This window comes from Diadema setosum, chromosome 10, assembly GCF_964275005.1.
Source record: "Diadema setosum chromosome 10, eeDiaSeto1, whole genome shotgun sequence".
Lineage (NCBI taxonomy): Eukaryota > Metazoa > Echinodermata > Echinoidea > Diadematoida > Diadematidae > Diadema > Diadema setosum.
This window is the reverse complement of record NC_092694.1, coordinates 8,940,369-8,955,328: the sequence shown is the minus strand read 5'-3', so window position 1 is coordinate 8,955,328 and position 14,960 is coordinate 8,940,369. Positions and strand designations below refer to the sequence as shown.

Sequence of the window (14,960 nt, the reverse complement as noted above, 5' to 3'; positions counted from 1 at the left end):
ATCATGTGACAACATTGAAAGGGCACATTTGTAGTTAATGTGAAAATCCCCTCAATCTCTACCCGTAAAGAACTTGAACAAGAGTTCTCCTATCCATTGGAAGCAACAAGGCAGTCAGAGACCTACACTGTACCAGGTTTGCAATTTACTGAAAGATGGTGTGTACGTACACACACAGTCCAGATGCATTGTGTACAATTTTGTACGACTTTACAGGTATTCAGATTTTTGCTGGTACTCTAGGTCAAATGAATGTGAATGACCTAAAACATCACATCTCCTGTATGTATTTAAACGTTTTTTTTTTTGTTTTTACTTTAAATCTTTTGTAGGCTCCATTAGCTTTTCCACTGGAATATCTACGCTTTCTTTGCACAGTACAGTAATCTGTCCAAATTTATAGGCTACCTATTGTATGTTCCCATATGATTGCAGGAGAAAAAAAAATGACACATACTGGTATGATAAGAACTATAGTACATGTAGTCTGGTTATGAATACTGTAAAACGGGGAATGTCTTGTGTGCAGTTTACATTGTAATTTCATGAATTTCATGAGAGCCAAAATTCGCGAAATTAAAATGTATAAAAATGTGAAAGTTCTTGTCTACACAATACGCACTGAATGTTAGAGGCAAATCGCGAAAATTTCATGCCGCGAAAAAAAGGCCATTGGCTCCAATTCGCAAAAATTTCATGTCACAAAAATATAGTGTTTTACAGTACACAAACAGTGATCAACATACAATCTGTAGCAGCAAGCTTCTGATGAATGTTCAGAAAGATGTTGCATCTAAATGTTATAATACAGCATGTAAAACTACATGTACTGTACGCCATTTGTATTTTAATGAGTCTATTTTTTGTGTGTGTGAATCGGGACTCCCTGACAGTTTCATGAGAGGATAAAAATTCGTGATCATGGATTACAGTATATCATGGATAGAGAATGTATGCGTGCACATCATATTCAAGATCAGAGATAATTTTGCTAGTTCACGAACAGCACCCAACTCGCAAAATGATGGCGAATACAGTAATTGTTCTCAAAAAATAAGAGCAATAGAATTTACGATATGTAATACAAATACACAAAGTGTACTTGTGTAAATTCCTAAGATGGCACGTGTTGTACAGACAATCCATGAACTGCAAAGCCCCTATCTGAATCTAGACCAAATCCACTTTAATATCCTGTACATGAACTTTTAATATGGACCTACAATGTAGAAACTGAAGCCCATGACACATTCATTTCGTTAAACAGCATCATGGACAAACCAGTTTTGGATTCCAAGTCGGATGTCACCACTCAATGTACACTACACGTGCAGCAGCAGTCTGACCTGGTATGGGAGGAAGAAAGCCTACAGTCTGGAAGTAGTTTTCACACTTTCAATATTGTAACTTGTATAGCATTGTGTTTGGAAACTCTTCTTAATGCTTTTCAAGTAGGCCTACATTGTACTAGTACAGATCTTTGTGAAACACACATTGTACACTCACAATTCTCGAAGTGTTCATGTTTCTTCTAGATAACCTGTCTGTACATCACATTTGGCCAATAGGGGTACATGGTTTTGCTCTCAAGTACTTTTAGTTTCAGGTGCATGCATTTGAAGTCTAAACTCTTTTGACCTCTAAAACAAAATTCGCTATCAGAAACAGGAGGATGACCTTCTATCAACTTTTGCTATAGTGCTTCAAGTACTGTACAAGTACAATGTACGTACACGGCTGTACACGTTTGTACATTGTACAAGGCACAATCTGTACTAGCAGTTGTTGCGCGTCAGCATCACCTCAAAACCTACATGTACAGCTGTACATTTGTATACTGTAAAAGTGGAAATTTTCGCGGTGTTGAAATTTTCGCGCATTTCGCGCAACCAGAAACTAGCGCGAAAATAAAAACATGCGAATATTTTTGCTTGCCATACGTTCCTGTGCGTGATGTCTTGATTCCGCGGAATTAAAAACACGCGAAACTCTTCTGACCCGGCCTAGCGCGAAAAATTAGTCCCGCGAAAATATCCACTTTTACAGTACTGTATTTGATTTGAGCAGATCATGGAGTTTGTAACACAAGTTGTGTAGGGCCTACATAGAAATAGAAAATTATAATGTTTGGTATTTCTTTTAATCATGGTAGTTGGTGTTTAGCACAGAGACCCATTGCAGAAGTCGAGCCCTTCACAATTCTTGACTCACATTTAGATTCAGGACTGCATGAAATTTAGATTTCACAAAGAAGCAAGATTACCAAAGAATTCGATCATTTTTAAGTCTGAAACCCCTCAGTGCGACAAGAGACAGAGAATGCTTGCATCTGGAGAAGCAATCATCATGAGGAATGAGAGCTACACTGTATATCTCCCACAGACTGTCTTTCATCTCGGCTCGACAATCTAATTATCAGCAATTCTTCAGATCCCCGGCCGCATGCAGAAGACAGTGACATCCTTTTCAGGATCGCACAGCCCCAATATAATTACTGTAGGGGACAGGATATCAAGAAATGGCATGGGACATGGAGGAACTTTTCTACGCTCTCACTATCATACTGACATACACAGTGAAATAAAGTGTGCAAAATGTGCTGTGCCCAGAAAACTTTAGATTAAAAAGGGAATGTCATCTTGATACAAATTTCAGTCATATCATCAAGCATATAGCACACAGATGAAATTCTATATTACATGTACATGCTTATAATGTACCAGGTATACAAATTTGTACATTTATCTGTCATACTATACACATGAAAACACTTCCAAAGTCACTTGTAAACATTCTGAATATGTACAAGGTACTTCACGAAGTACCCTGGTATCGGTACCCTAGGACCTTTGCAAGGTTATAGCACTCTGATGTTGCCAATGAAGTTTCACTTTTCCTTGTTAATCATACAATGTGGAATTTGAGAATTTGAATGTGACATTATATGATATGTACCATTAAACATTCTGAGCTTCATTTCACCAACTGCCTGATCGAGTCTCTCAAAACTGCCTCTTCAAAACATACTGTATTTAAATCGCGAACCACATACAAGGTACCAGGTACTTGTTCTTTGGCTCTACAAATGCCTTCAGGCCATGAAACTTTTATACAATTAGAATTACAAAGTTCTCTAATGGCAATATTACACAATTGGGGGGGGGGGGCAGATAGAGGTCGGCCTCAGACCACATCCAGAGGTGGCCTGAAGTGGAGTTACAGTAACCTCGAGGCTGGCCCGAGTTTTGTGTGACCGTGTATACAAGAAAGCCAGCCTCAGGATGGCTTTCTCTAATTAGTGTTTAACAGGAATCTTTGTTTTGAGTGAGATTTGGCACTGAAAGTACATACCGTAGTATGAAAACGTTCAAAATAATAATAAAAAAAAAAATGGCAGCCTGTTGACGTCCCAATAGTCAGAGAATTTGGTTAATCAATGGCCGGATAATCAAGGTCTGACTGTAGTACAAACTTGCAATCTCACAAATACTCAGGATAATCTACAAATTTCAAGGAGGTATCAGATGACAGAGAAAATAGTCATTGTAATAACCTAATGTGGACACTGGGATGTGGCTATTCTACATTTGTACATCTGATGTTTATTATTTTTCATCTGTATCAACTAAAATTACAAACCTCACGTTCCTCAAATGAGTAGTGTACAGTTGTACACTGGTCTGTATAAAATTTGTACACTGTGTGTACGCTTACAATGATTTCACATCCTTATACCACTGTACGTACCATGTTGTATGTCTTCATATTCTTTCAAACAGCTGAGAACAATTCAACTTTCAAAATGCCCATTGCAGTGTTATGACTTCAGATAGACAAATATCAATACGGATTCAAGACAAAAAGACAAAAATAAATTTCTTTAAGTTACACATTTTACTTCTAACTACTATTCTAAAACAAGGAATAATTAAATGTACAAATTATATGGAATGACAAGCACAACTTTGTGGTGCAATCTTTCATTTTCATACAGTGAGTAGTGAAAACATAGAACATCCAAAACTTAATGTAGGTACAGTAGTAGTAGTAGTATAGCCCGCCACTTATAAGATGAATTCAACAAAGAAAGTGCTCCTGACATCAATTCCACTGAGTAATTTATTCTGTTATAGCTACCCTAATAGTATCAGCCACGATCATTTGAGAGTTCTGGCTACATTAAATCTGGAAGCGCTATTCCACGTTTGAATGTTTCCCTTTGGCAATGCATTTTATACTTCATATTGCCATACAGCAGCTTGGTGTACAACGACCCACGTACCTCCAAATGAATACGCTATATCCTTTCATCAGTTCGTAATTTTATTTGCTTCATAATCAGCTACAAAATATAAGTACCCCGGAGATTCAAGGGGCGCCTACTCTCAATTTAAGGGGTCTGATTCTCAAACCATAACGAGGGAGAAAAAAAAAAACAAGCCCTAAGATCTCACTCTATGTATGAGAGTGACTTCATCTCATACCAGCAGATATGATGTTTCCGCACAATCCTAAAGGCAATAACTGCACTCTGTGAAAGCTTTCACGGTTACCATTTTGCATTTTGAGTACTGGGCATTAAGAATTTGCAACGTATACACAGAGTAATGCTGCATTTCCAGAAATAATAAAGATTCATGCATTTGGAGTACATTCTGACTCTGAAATTAATGTACAGGTAAATACTTATAACAGCAAATCACTAAATGTGCCAAGAATAATTCTTTGTATGCTTTAACATGTACATTTAATACTGTACATGATAAAACAAAAAGAGAAGTTGAGATTTCCGCTGCTTTAGATATTTTCATAAAGCCTACACAGCTAAAAATCTGGCACCAGACACTATTTAAGATGATAATTATGTCCATACATTAATGTACCGTAGTCTGAAAGACTGCTAACAGATGTCATAAATAAAGCTTGCTCTTCCTTTGATTTTCTATTCGTAATTCTATTTCTGTTCCAAGATGCCCATGAGATGATACATTACAGCCCACTTCCACTGATCTTGCTTCTAAGCCTGGAAAGATTTGATGATCTGCTCACATCGCCCTGTGTTCATCTGCTGTGAAGGTACTGTACGTGGACACTGTAACATTTTCATGCTGCTGGTAATTGCTGGTCGTACTCTGTGATTACAAGGCCATGACTGGAATGAATTTCACATCAGTGATTTCCCAGATACACTGTATTACATTACTGAGTCCAAACCATGAATTTTCTAAAATCAGTGTAATGTACAAAGCCCCCTTGAAAATGATGTGTGTACTGCAAAAGTATATCTTCGCGCAACAGCGGGGTAAGAAGAGTTTCGCGTGTTTAGAATTCCGCGGAATCAAGACGACCTCTGTACTACCGGAACATATGGCAGGCAAAAATATTTCCATGCTTTTATTTTCGCGCTCATTTCTGGTTGCGTGAAATGCGGGAAAATTTCAACACCGCGAAAATGTCTACTTTTACAGTACTGGTATGAAATACTGGAAAACAATTACAAAAAAAAAAAAACAACAACAACAACAACCTAGAGAGTGCAGACCTCCCTCAAGCAGCTCATTTCCACACTTGTAATACTGATCTTGTTCTTCAATAGAAATCAGTGATTTCTACCTACAATGTACACACAATGTATATTGTATGCATGCTGAAAATATCAACTTCCAGCCGCATGGCGTGCCTCCCCTAGCAGAAACTAGAGCACGCACTTTTTGAGTGTACATGATGCAAACCTAAAAAAAAAAAAAAAAAAAATACAAATCTGCAGCTTGAACTTCCAAGTTCAATGACCCCACCAGCCAATCGATAAATAATACTTCAAAAATCCATAAAAATTCACGAATCGAGCTACCAAATTTAATCATCTGTTCCTTGTGTCATTATCAACTTTTCTTGCAAGTTTCATCTAAATCTGTCAACAACTTTTTGAGATATTTTGCACACAGACGAAGAAACAAACGAACCAACCAAGGAAAACCAATGTTCTATGAAAACATTTACCTCCTTCCTTGGCAGAGACAAAAATGATGCAAACAAAGGAACAAACACAAAAAGACACAAAGAAAGGGAAAATCAAGTTAATGGTCAGGTGAGAAGCTTTAACTCTTACAAATGTATTTCCCAGTTATTTGAGGCAACTGCTGTATGCTACAATAAAGGCTGACAAAAGAATGGATTCAATTAAAAGTACATAATACATGTTACGCCCAAGACAAAATCTACAAAAGAAGATCACTTGAAGAGAGACAGTTCAATGGGTATTTTTTTTTTTTTTTTTTTTTAACTAAAACAAACATATCACATTGTGCTGAGTACAACAGTTCCATGCCTAAAGCAGATATGAGTCCAGTACCGGTACTGTACAGTTTAATGACGTGCATTTGTGTGACTATCTAAAGGATAGACATTGCTGCCACCCACACGTTTTACCATGGAGCTACCAAAAAGATGGAGTAACAACGGTTGAGGTCCTTTTGAAGTGATGCTCGAAGCCGACTCGTAAAAAGTAATCCTCGCTAAGCCCCCGTGAGCGAGAGCGATGACAGATGAGACAGTGCGTACGCACAATGACGTCATCCGCAGCGCGTTCGCAAACTGGTTCTTACCATGGAGCTACCTAGCTCCATGGTTCCACCATGGAACGTCAATGCATGGGACTACACAAACTGCAACTGCCCCGTCGACTTCAAGCATATTCGATTTAACATGATTCTGAATTAATTATAGCTACAAATAGTGAATCTGCAGTGTAACACATTGTTTAACATGTCATACCGTCGTTTAGTATGTAAATCACGATATGATACGACCGGCATGTAAACAAACACTGCACTCTCGACACGATCAATAATGGCCGTCACGCTGTCCCGAACAAACACAAAGACAAATAACAGCTGGCTTCACAACGGTATAGATAAAATGTACGCAATTGTACGCAGTCAACACTTACATAAGATTGTAGTTTCAAATGTCAGTTTTACGGACAGATATTGAAATATGTGGAGAAATGTGAGGGATTTTTATTAAGAATTTTATTCTTAGGGTATGTACTTAGCACAGTCACAAAGCATGACGACAATACACTGTACAGTACCTTTGCTGTTCATGGGCCCATTCAGTTCGTTCAAAGTGCACTGCACTCGGTATCTCCTCTGTTTTGCCTGTGGATATTATGCGCATGCGCGTGGTCTTCAGCAAAGTTTTGCGCAGCCATATGTTGTTGCAAGTCGAGTTTTCGACTCGATACAGCACTATATTGTATGTGCAATGTTGGTGAGTATGACGTCATTTTTGCGGCTCGGAGCATCGTTTGCCAAAGTATCCCCTGCGGGACGAGTTAAGCCGTCCCAGCGAGTGCGGTGCTTTGAAGTCTGTCAGAACTGACCGCTCGTAGTTGGGTTACGTAATATTGGTGGCCTTCGTTGTTACTCCATCTTTTTGGTAGCTCCATGGTTTTACCATGGATCATGTACACAACATGAATATTCTGTATTTTAACACAGAAACACAAAACTCCTTCATGTGTAAACACTGGCAGCTTGCCCGGTTTTGTACACATTGTCAACTGTTGTTGTTTGGCCGTTTTGCTCACATTGTTTTGCTTAAATGCTTGATGTTTTCAGAGAGGAGGGCATGATTACATCTGCACAGGTGACAATTGAGTATATGAATATAAGAACGACCCAAGTCCATGGAAGATCATTTCGAGTAAACTAAAAAAAACTTCATATTTTTTTTATTTGTCCAATAATATTCTATTTAACTGTGATGGGAAGGCAACATTAAGTACATATATTATTATGACAATTAACATAATTTACATTAATTGTGGAGAGGCCATTTTGTGTGGTGGACTTGGGTCGTTCTTTGATTCATATGGACTTGGGTCGTTCTTTGATTCATACACATGATATTCTGCTATAGAGATGGGAGAAGGATGAGAGAGGGCGCTATTATATGAATGTAAGAATGACCCAAGTCCTTCATTCTTACATTAATATAAGATTTAACTCGTTCATTTCAGGCACTTCCGGGGGTAATTAGGATTTATCATTTACACACAAGATGAGTCCATGCATAAGCTACAATTTCCCATGTCAAACTAAATTTGGCCAAAAATTGGACTTGGGTCGTTCTTATATTCATATGTACTCAATTTGTAAAGCGGAGTGTTGAAGGTATTTGCAACATTTGGTGAAACATGCACAAGGTGCAGCCAAATGCATGTTGCTCAACCTTGTGAATACCCTATACCCAAAAGTGAGCTGCATCTCAACTGACGTCAAACTTGTGCATTATTTGTTTTATGAAATGGATCAAAAATTAATGACATTTTTAAAGTATGGTACCTTTAATGGTCAAGGGTGAATACCACTCACACTACGGTTTGGCTGCCATAGGCCATGTACACAGTTTAATCTAACATTATCAACATTGATCTATGCACTTCAAACATCCTCGCACATACATTGCACATACTCGCACACGGTAAAAGTAGTATCAAAACACAGATAAATCGCTCTAGAATCCATCAAAACATACGAGGATGAAAAAAATTGCATGAATGACCAAAACTACTCCTTTGATGACATATTCCTGGCACAGATTGCCAGAAAATTCCATAATAAAGGGCGAAATTATACGGAAAAACTCCGTCGTTTTCCTATTAGCCACGGAGGTGTACTTGATATCAACGTAAAGCTTATGAATGGAAGAAAGCGATGATGTCATTTTCGGAAGGCATTGTGGGAGAGCAAGCCGACCAATGAGGGAAAACCTTTCATAGATGAAAGTGATATCAAGCTGATCATCAACCGATACTATTGTAGCTTGCCGTCGTCTGCTATGGTAGGGATCAACGGCATGGTGCGTGCAGTGCGCTGAGCGAGACATGACGTCATCGCTCGTGAACGGTGGGAGTCCAAACCGTAGTGACTCAGCTACTTGTAGAACTTGCTCAAAAGCCAGTGGAAGGTGTCCGAAGATGTTTGTCCCAAAATCTCCTACACATCGATACTCGAGCTGAAATTGTAAAGAAACTAGAAGAGCAGCAACTAAAGCAATTTCCACTCATGCTGAAAATAGTCCCATTTCCAATTATAACTTAGCCGTTTGTTGAAGTCATCACCTTGCTCGCTCGAGCAGAGCACACACTTTAGACGAAGCCCAGAGATGCCAAGTTAAAAAAAACAAACAAACTCATGAGTGAGATTTTCATGACTCGGTTTCTCAGCGTGCGCGCATGATTGTGCGAGGGAGTGAAGCGACTGAGCAGGGGGAGGGTGTGGGGGGTGTCCCCCCTCCCACAGTAGGGAGCTTTTTAATCTTTAGCTCTTAATGGTGCGATCTGGTGCAATTTTTTACATATTTTGAAAGACAAAAGGGAAATACAATTGCTTTCTATCACTTCAATCCTGAAATGAGCTATGTCACAATGCGTGAGAAAAATGGGTGCCATGCGTGAGAGCGTGAGAAGGACCCTAAATGCGTGAGTCTCACGCAGAATGTGTGTGACTTAGTACAATGTAGCTCTCCAAGCCTCAAAAATATGTGCAGCTTGAACTCCAAAGTTCATTGACCCTATCTGCAAAAAGATTTTAAAATCCTTCAAAAATCCATAAAAATTCCCGGATCACTTCTGAAATTTAATCATCTGTTCCTTATTGTCATTAGGCCTATCACTTATTCTGCAAATTTCATCCATATCCATCAAAAACTTTCAGAGTTAGGGTAACATCCCCAGTATTCGGTAACTTAAGCTTTTTTGCAATATTTTTCAAACATACATACATCATATCTACAGCAATGTATGTGAAATATACCACATTTCTTTAATCTCAACTTTTATTTTGTTAAATATCTCACAGAATTGCACAAAATCCCGAAATATTTCACCTTGAAAATTCCCCAGTATACGGTCACCGGCACCAGTATTCGGTCACGCCATTTGCGCGTTCAAAGTCAATGCGTGTTCAAGACAGCTGAAAAATGCGCGCGCGCGCTACCTTGTTGGCGCAAAATTGCATCGGGACGTTGCGGTGACCGTTGGTGACCGAATACTGGGGCCTCGGCACTTGCGTTCAACCCTTGTACGTTGGGACACTGTATCGGCACGTGCGGAAATTTTGTTTTTCTTTTGCGTCTTTGAGGATACCATTAAACTCCAAGCTTGCGATAAGCGAAAAATCCCGCGAGAGAACGGCATATTTCTTGATTTTTAGCACTTTTTCTGCGACCCGTACTCTTAAAACCGGGCCTTATCCGCGCGCACTTTTGGAAAGTAGCGCAGATTCTGCACTTTTGACGGTAAAATTTGGGATTTTGGATGGATTTTTGGAGGGGACTAAGGGAGTTTCCTGTTGTGAATGAGTGTGCAAGTATGTGAATTAATGTGATTTGCGTGTGTTGTGACAGTTGAACTTACTGGCTGGTGACAAGTGATAAGTGACCGAATACCGGGGGCTGACCGAATACTGGTGCCCTTACCCTACAGTATTTTGCAAACAGACAAACAAACAAACAAACGCCGATGAAGACATAACCTCCTTCCTTTGTGGAGGTAATGATTGTGAGAGTATATGTACGCTATGCTGTTGTAACAACTGAATGTGTGCACACTGCTAACGTGTGCACATTGTGATGTCAGTGAGTGAGCGTGCAGTTACACTTTTTGGTAATCATGTAGAAATGCACACCTACCGTTCGCTTCGCTGTTTGTCAATAAAATTTTGTGCAGCTATTGGAGATGCTAAATTGAACCATATCAGAGAGTTTCCATTGAATTAGAAAGCCGAAAAGGTAAGAAAAATGAGAAATCGGAGTTGAAAAGTACGTCGGTCGCGAACATAGTCTCCAACGTAAAGTGGTGCACCGATTTCGCAGAGAACGATGTCAACGATTGTAATCGATTCTGGTAGTCTCTAATCAGCCGCTTACTAACAATATCGAACTTGACTCGTGCAATACGTGTAGCCCCTACTTTCTTTTTCGTATTTTTTTCCTTATTGTTAGCTCACCTGAGTCGAAGGCTCAAGTGAGCTATTGTGATAGTTGTTTGTTTTCATTGCCACTATCATGATTATCACTATTCAAATTATTGATACGATTATTCATACCAGGATTAAGACATCGATCCTTTCTTTAAAAATTGTGGCAAGTACAAATGTATTGATTTCATCATGACAAAAGTTGATAATAATTCAAATTGAATAGTGTTGAAGGGAGTAGAATGAGGTTGACGGAAAAGTGGAAGAAAAAGGTTAGGCTATTACCAGGGAGAGAGAAAGAGAGAGAAAAGAAGATGAGAAGGAAGTTGAATTCAAAGGGGGTTTGTTTCTAGTATCTTCATAATTTATAGGCCTAATTAAATTAATAAATTAATGAGAATAGTATTATAAAAAGTGTATGTTACACAATCATGTATTGTGGACTTCTTAAAGTGCTCATTTTACCTAAAAAGAAACAGAATATTAATTGAAATGGTAATATGTTTTTGATTGATAAGTTCAACTTAAATTGTTTTTATGATAGTATTTATTTTTCCATTTCATTTTCTTAGTTATGTATACAAAAACTGCAACCCCAGTAATGAGTATTTGCTTTTGTTTTGTGGTAAAAATCAATTTTATTGTGCAATATTCATGATGGATAATTCCCATTTTTTCATATATCTTTTACTGTTTTGTACACATATTATCTGTCCAACATTTAGTCAGCAAAAAATGTTGACAGATATACAGTCACACGCAGGAGAAAATTACATAAAACGATAAAAAACAGACGCATCAAGATCACTTTCTTCCACATTTTACTGTCGAGCCGACGTAATTATTGTGGTTAAACACCAAACAAGCGGCTGTATTACAGACTACAACAATCGATTATCATCGTTATATCGCTCTTCCACATAATCGATCATCCATCATGCTACGCTGACACGGCCGTCGATCGGCGTACTTTTGAGTCAAAATTAGCTACTTTTCTTCTGCAATTGACTATGAAATTTCATGAAACCGTCAGATATGGTCCATCTTGACATTTCTGATAGCTACAAGAAGTTTTCATTAACAAATTAAGGAAGGAAATGGTAGGTGTGCATGGTGTGCATTTCTACACGATTACCCACTTTTTCAGTGATGTGCCATAGCATATAGGATAACACACCATGATGTGACGCTTTTTCGTTGCACACTTTTTGCATGGCTGTGCATGAATACTGAATTGCCGTTAGTAAAATATGATAAAGAAAGCACATCAGTGCTTCTGATTGGATACATCCTTGAACCCATTTTAAATATAGAAACCCTAGTTGTACAGTGTATATTAAATTGTATAAATTGTATTGATCTTTGATGGTCTAAAAGCATTCAGTGCTTCCTTACCAGTCATATAAAACAAATAAATTCAAATCATTTAAGAAATAAGAATGAATACAATAGACCTACTAACCAGTTACTGTTATACAAATTTTTTTTAAATGGTTAGGCCTACACAGTGCCCAGGAGTTATGTTACGATTTGATAATCCAGTAGTTTACTGTCCTGCATTTCACTAACTTAAAAAAGGTAAAATGAGAACGTATGACCATATGTCATCAGCTGGCCACGATTTTGTCTTTCATGAATGATCATGCAAAGTAGGATGATTCCCCAAAGTTTCACTCTGCCCCGTGATGTGATGCAATGCTTGTGTCAAAGCTCGCTACCCTCCCTCAAAAAGTCACTCTTTCATTTTTGTTAGTCTTTTTAGTTTTTTACACATAACATATCGCTGCTAGAGACAGTCTAGATTGCCAGCTCGCATAGTATAGACAATGTAAATCAAGTACACGTTTACCACATATTGTTCAAGTAGGCCTATACATTAACAGTTAAAAATCATACTGTCCGGCCTAGAGAGGCTAGGGCCTAGATTAGATTACTCTTGAGTCTGAAACATAATTCCACGGCTTCCGAGCCGAGAACGTGAGGCTGTCCCACGTTTTATCATGCTACACCATGTAGATTGCCGTACGAGCGAACCAACGGCACGGGGAACCTGCGTTGTATGTTGTACGTATAAAGTGGAAGAAAACAATTAAAATTTTACCTTGTAAAGCTGTCAAAACTTTGGAAGAAGTTGGAAAAGGTATTCAATCTGCCAGGACGGCTGCAGCTATAGGTCAGCTACCCGTGTAGACCAAACAGACGAGCAATCAACGGCTAACACGGAGAAAATCAGGGAAATTTGGTGGGTCGTTTAATTTCCGGGTTCCTCATTTACGCTGGCCGCGGTACGTGTAATGGGATGTACCACCAATCACACACACAGCGTATGGAACGCGCTAGATGATCGCTGCAAGCAGCGATATCGTGTAGCGCGGTGTTGAGTAGTATCCGATCTCTCGCGTTGTGTGTATGAGTACAGGGAACGTTTGTGCGCGAGTGCAGATACGTGCGCCGACCGCTCCGTAAGTGCGCACGATACCACTCGAAATGCACGTAACACTATTCAACTTTTACTCTTTCTCATTTCAATGAAAAGTTGCTAGGAGAAATAGAAAGAGCAGACGAAATAAGATCTGTTGAAGAGCTAGAAATAAAGACACTACATTTGTTCAGAAATTTGAGGAAAATCATGTTTGAGGAAAGTCACAGGGACAATACATAAATCTATGACATAAATTGATATCAATGATTGTAACTGAAGTAAAGTACTCGCAGACCAATAAAGCCCACTATGCATGTAATACCACCCCTGTATGCGCCAGACAAGAGCAGCTGGTGAAATGAGTTTGCCAGATAGTACTGGGGGGTGTTTCATAAAGCTGTTCGTAAAGTTGCAAACAGCTTACGAGCAACTGGTGATCAGTTCTTGTGCTGAATCATGGAAATTCTGATAAGTATAGCACATCAGAACTGATCACCAGTCGCTTGTAAGTTGTTCGTAACTTTACGAACAGCTTTATGAAACACCCCCCTGGTCATGCATTGTAAAGGGCCACAGAATGTTTTTAGTGTGTTTGTATTGTTTGTTTGTTTATATTGTTCCATATTCCGCGTTTCAACATGGAAACCATAAATATATTACAAAAAAAAATGCATGGGTGAATTGTCAAATACAGTATGAACATGTGAAATATGAGGGATCTCTATAGAAACATTCCTGCCTGGGTGTAGATTCCCAAATGCTGCTATGAGATGAATTCTTACTTGATATTTACAATTGAAAGGAATTTCATGAAGTATGGAAATATAGACGTCGAAGAATATAAAAAAAAAGAAAAAGAAAAGAATGTCCGCAACACAAAACTTCTAAAGAGTACGTGGCTTATGGATTACACGTGATCACCCGAGCAAGGCACAAGTCAGATGTAATAGGCCCTTATACAATGACAGAAATACAAGGTATGCACAAAGAAAGTCCGGGGGGGGGGCAGATACGGTTCTTGATAGTTTAAAGGGATTGTATAGTTTTGGTTGAGATCCAATTTCAAGTTTCTAACATTTTTGGTGAGATAATGAGAAACCTCTTGTGAAATATGAAAGAGCATGTAATTCCGTGAGGAATTCAACTTAAATTTGATAAAAACTGGTTTTGAAATGGCTGAGATATCTAAAACAGAGCGATTCTAATAAAGTGGTCCCCACCTTTTATTACGATCGCTTTGTTTTACTTTGTTTTGGATGTTTCAGTCATTGCCAAACCCGATTTTGTTTTTCAAATAAACTTTGAATTCCTCTTAAAAATGGTATGCAATTTTCTTGGTATCTCGCAAAAAGTTAAAAGCCCAATGCTCATCTCCACCAATACTGTACCATCCCTTTAAAAGGAAAGATGACATTCACTCAACTGCCGAGTATTGAGTGGGCCTATCATCCGTGTATGACTGCTGCAATGAAACAATCGCAAATCATTTTGGTATTACTTAGGTGGGTGCCACTGTGACTGTATGTGAACTGGCCAGGTTGAAATGCGCCCAA

General features: G+C 38.6%; 1 protein-coding gene across 1 annotated transcript in view; it reads right to left on the bottom strand.

Moving 5' to 3' along the window:
* Positions 1–13,261, bottom strand: part of LOC140234029 (CYFIP-related Rac1 interactor B-like) — an 83,561-nt gene extending 70,300 nt beyond the window's left edge. Inside the window, exon 1 of the mRNA XM_072314110.1 lies at positions 13,087–13,261. The gene's annotated coding sequence lies outside the window, so the exon portion shown is untranslated. The remainder of the gene's footprint in view (positions 1–13,086) is intronic.
* Between the last annotated feature and the right edge of the window lie 1,699 nt (positions 13,262–14,960).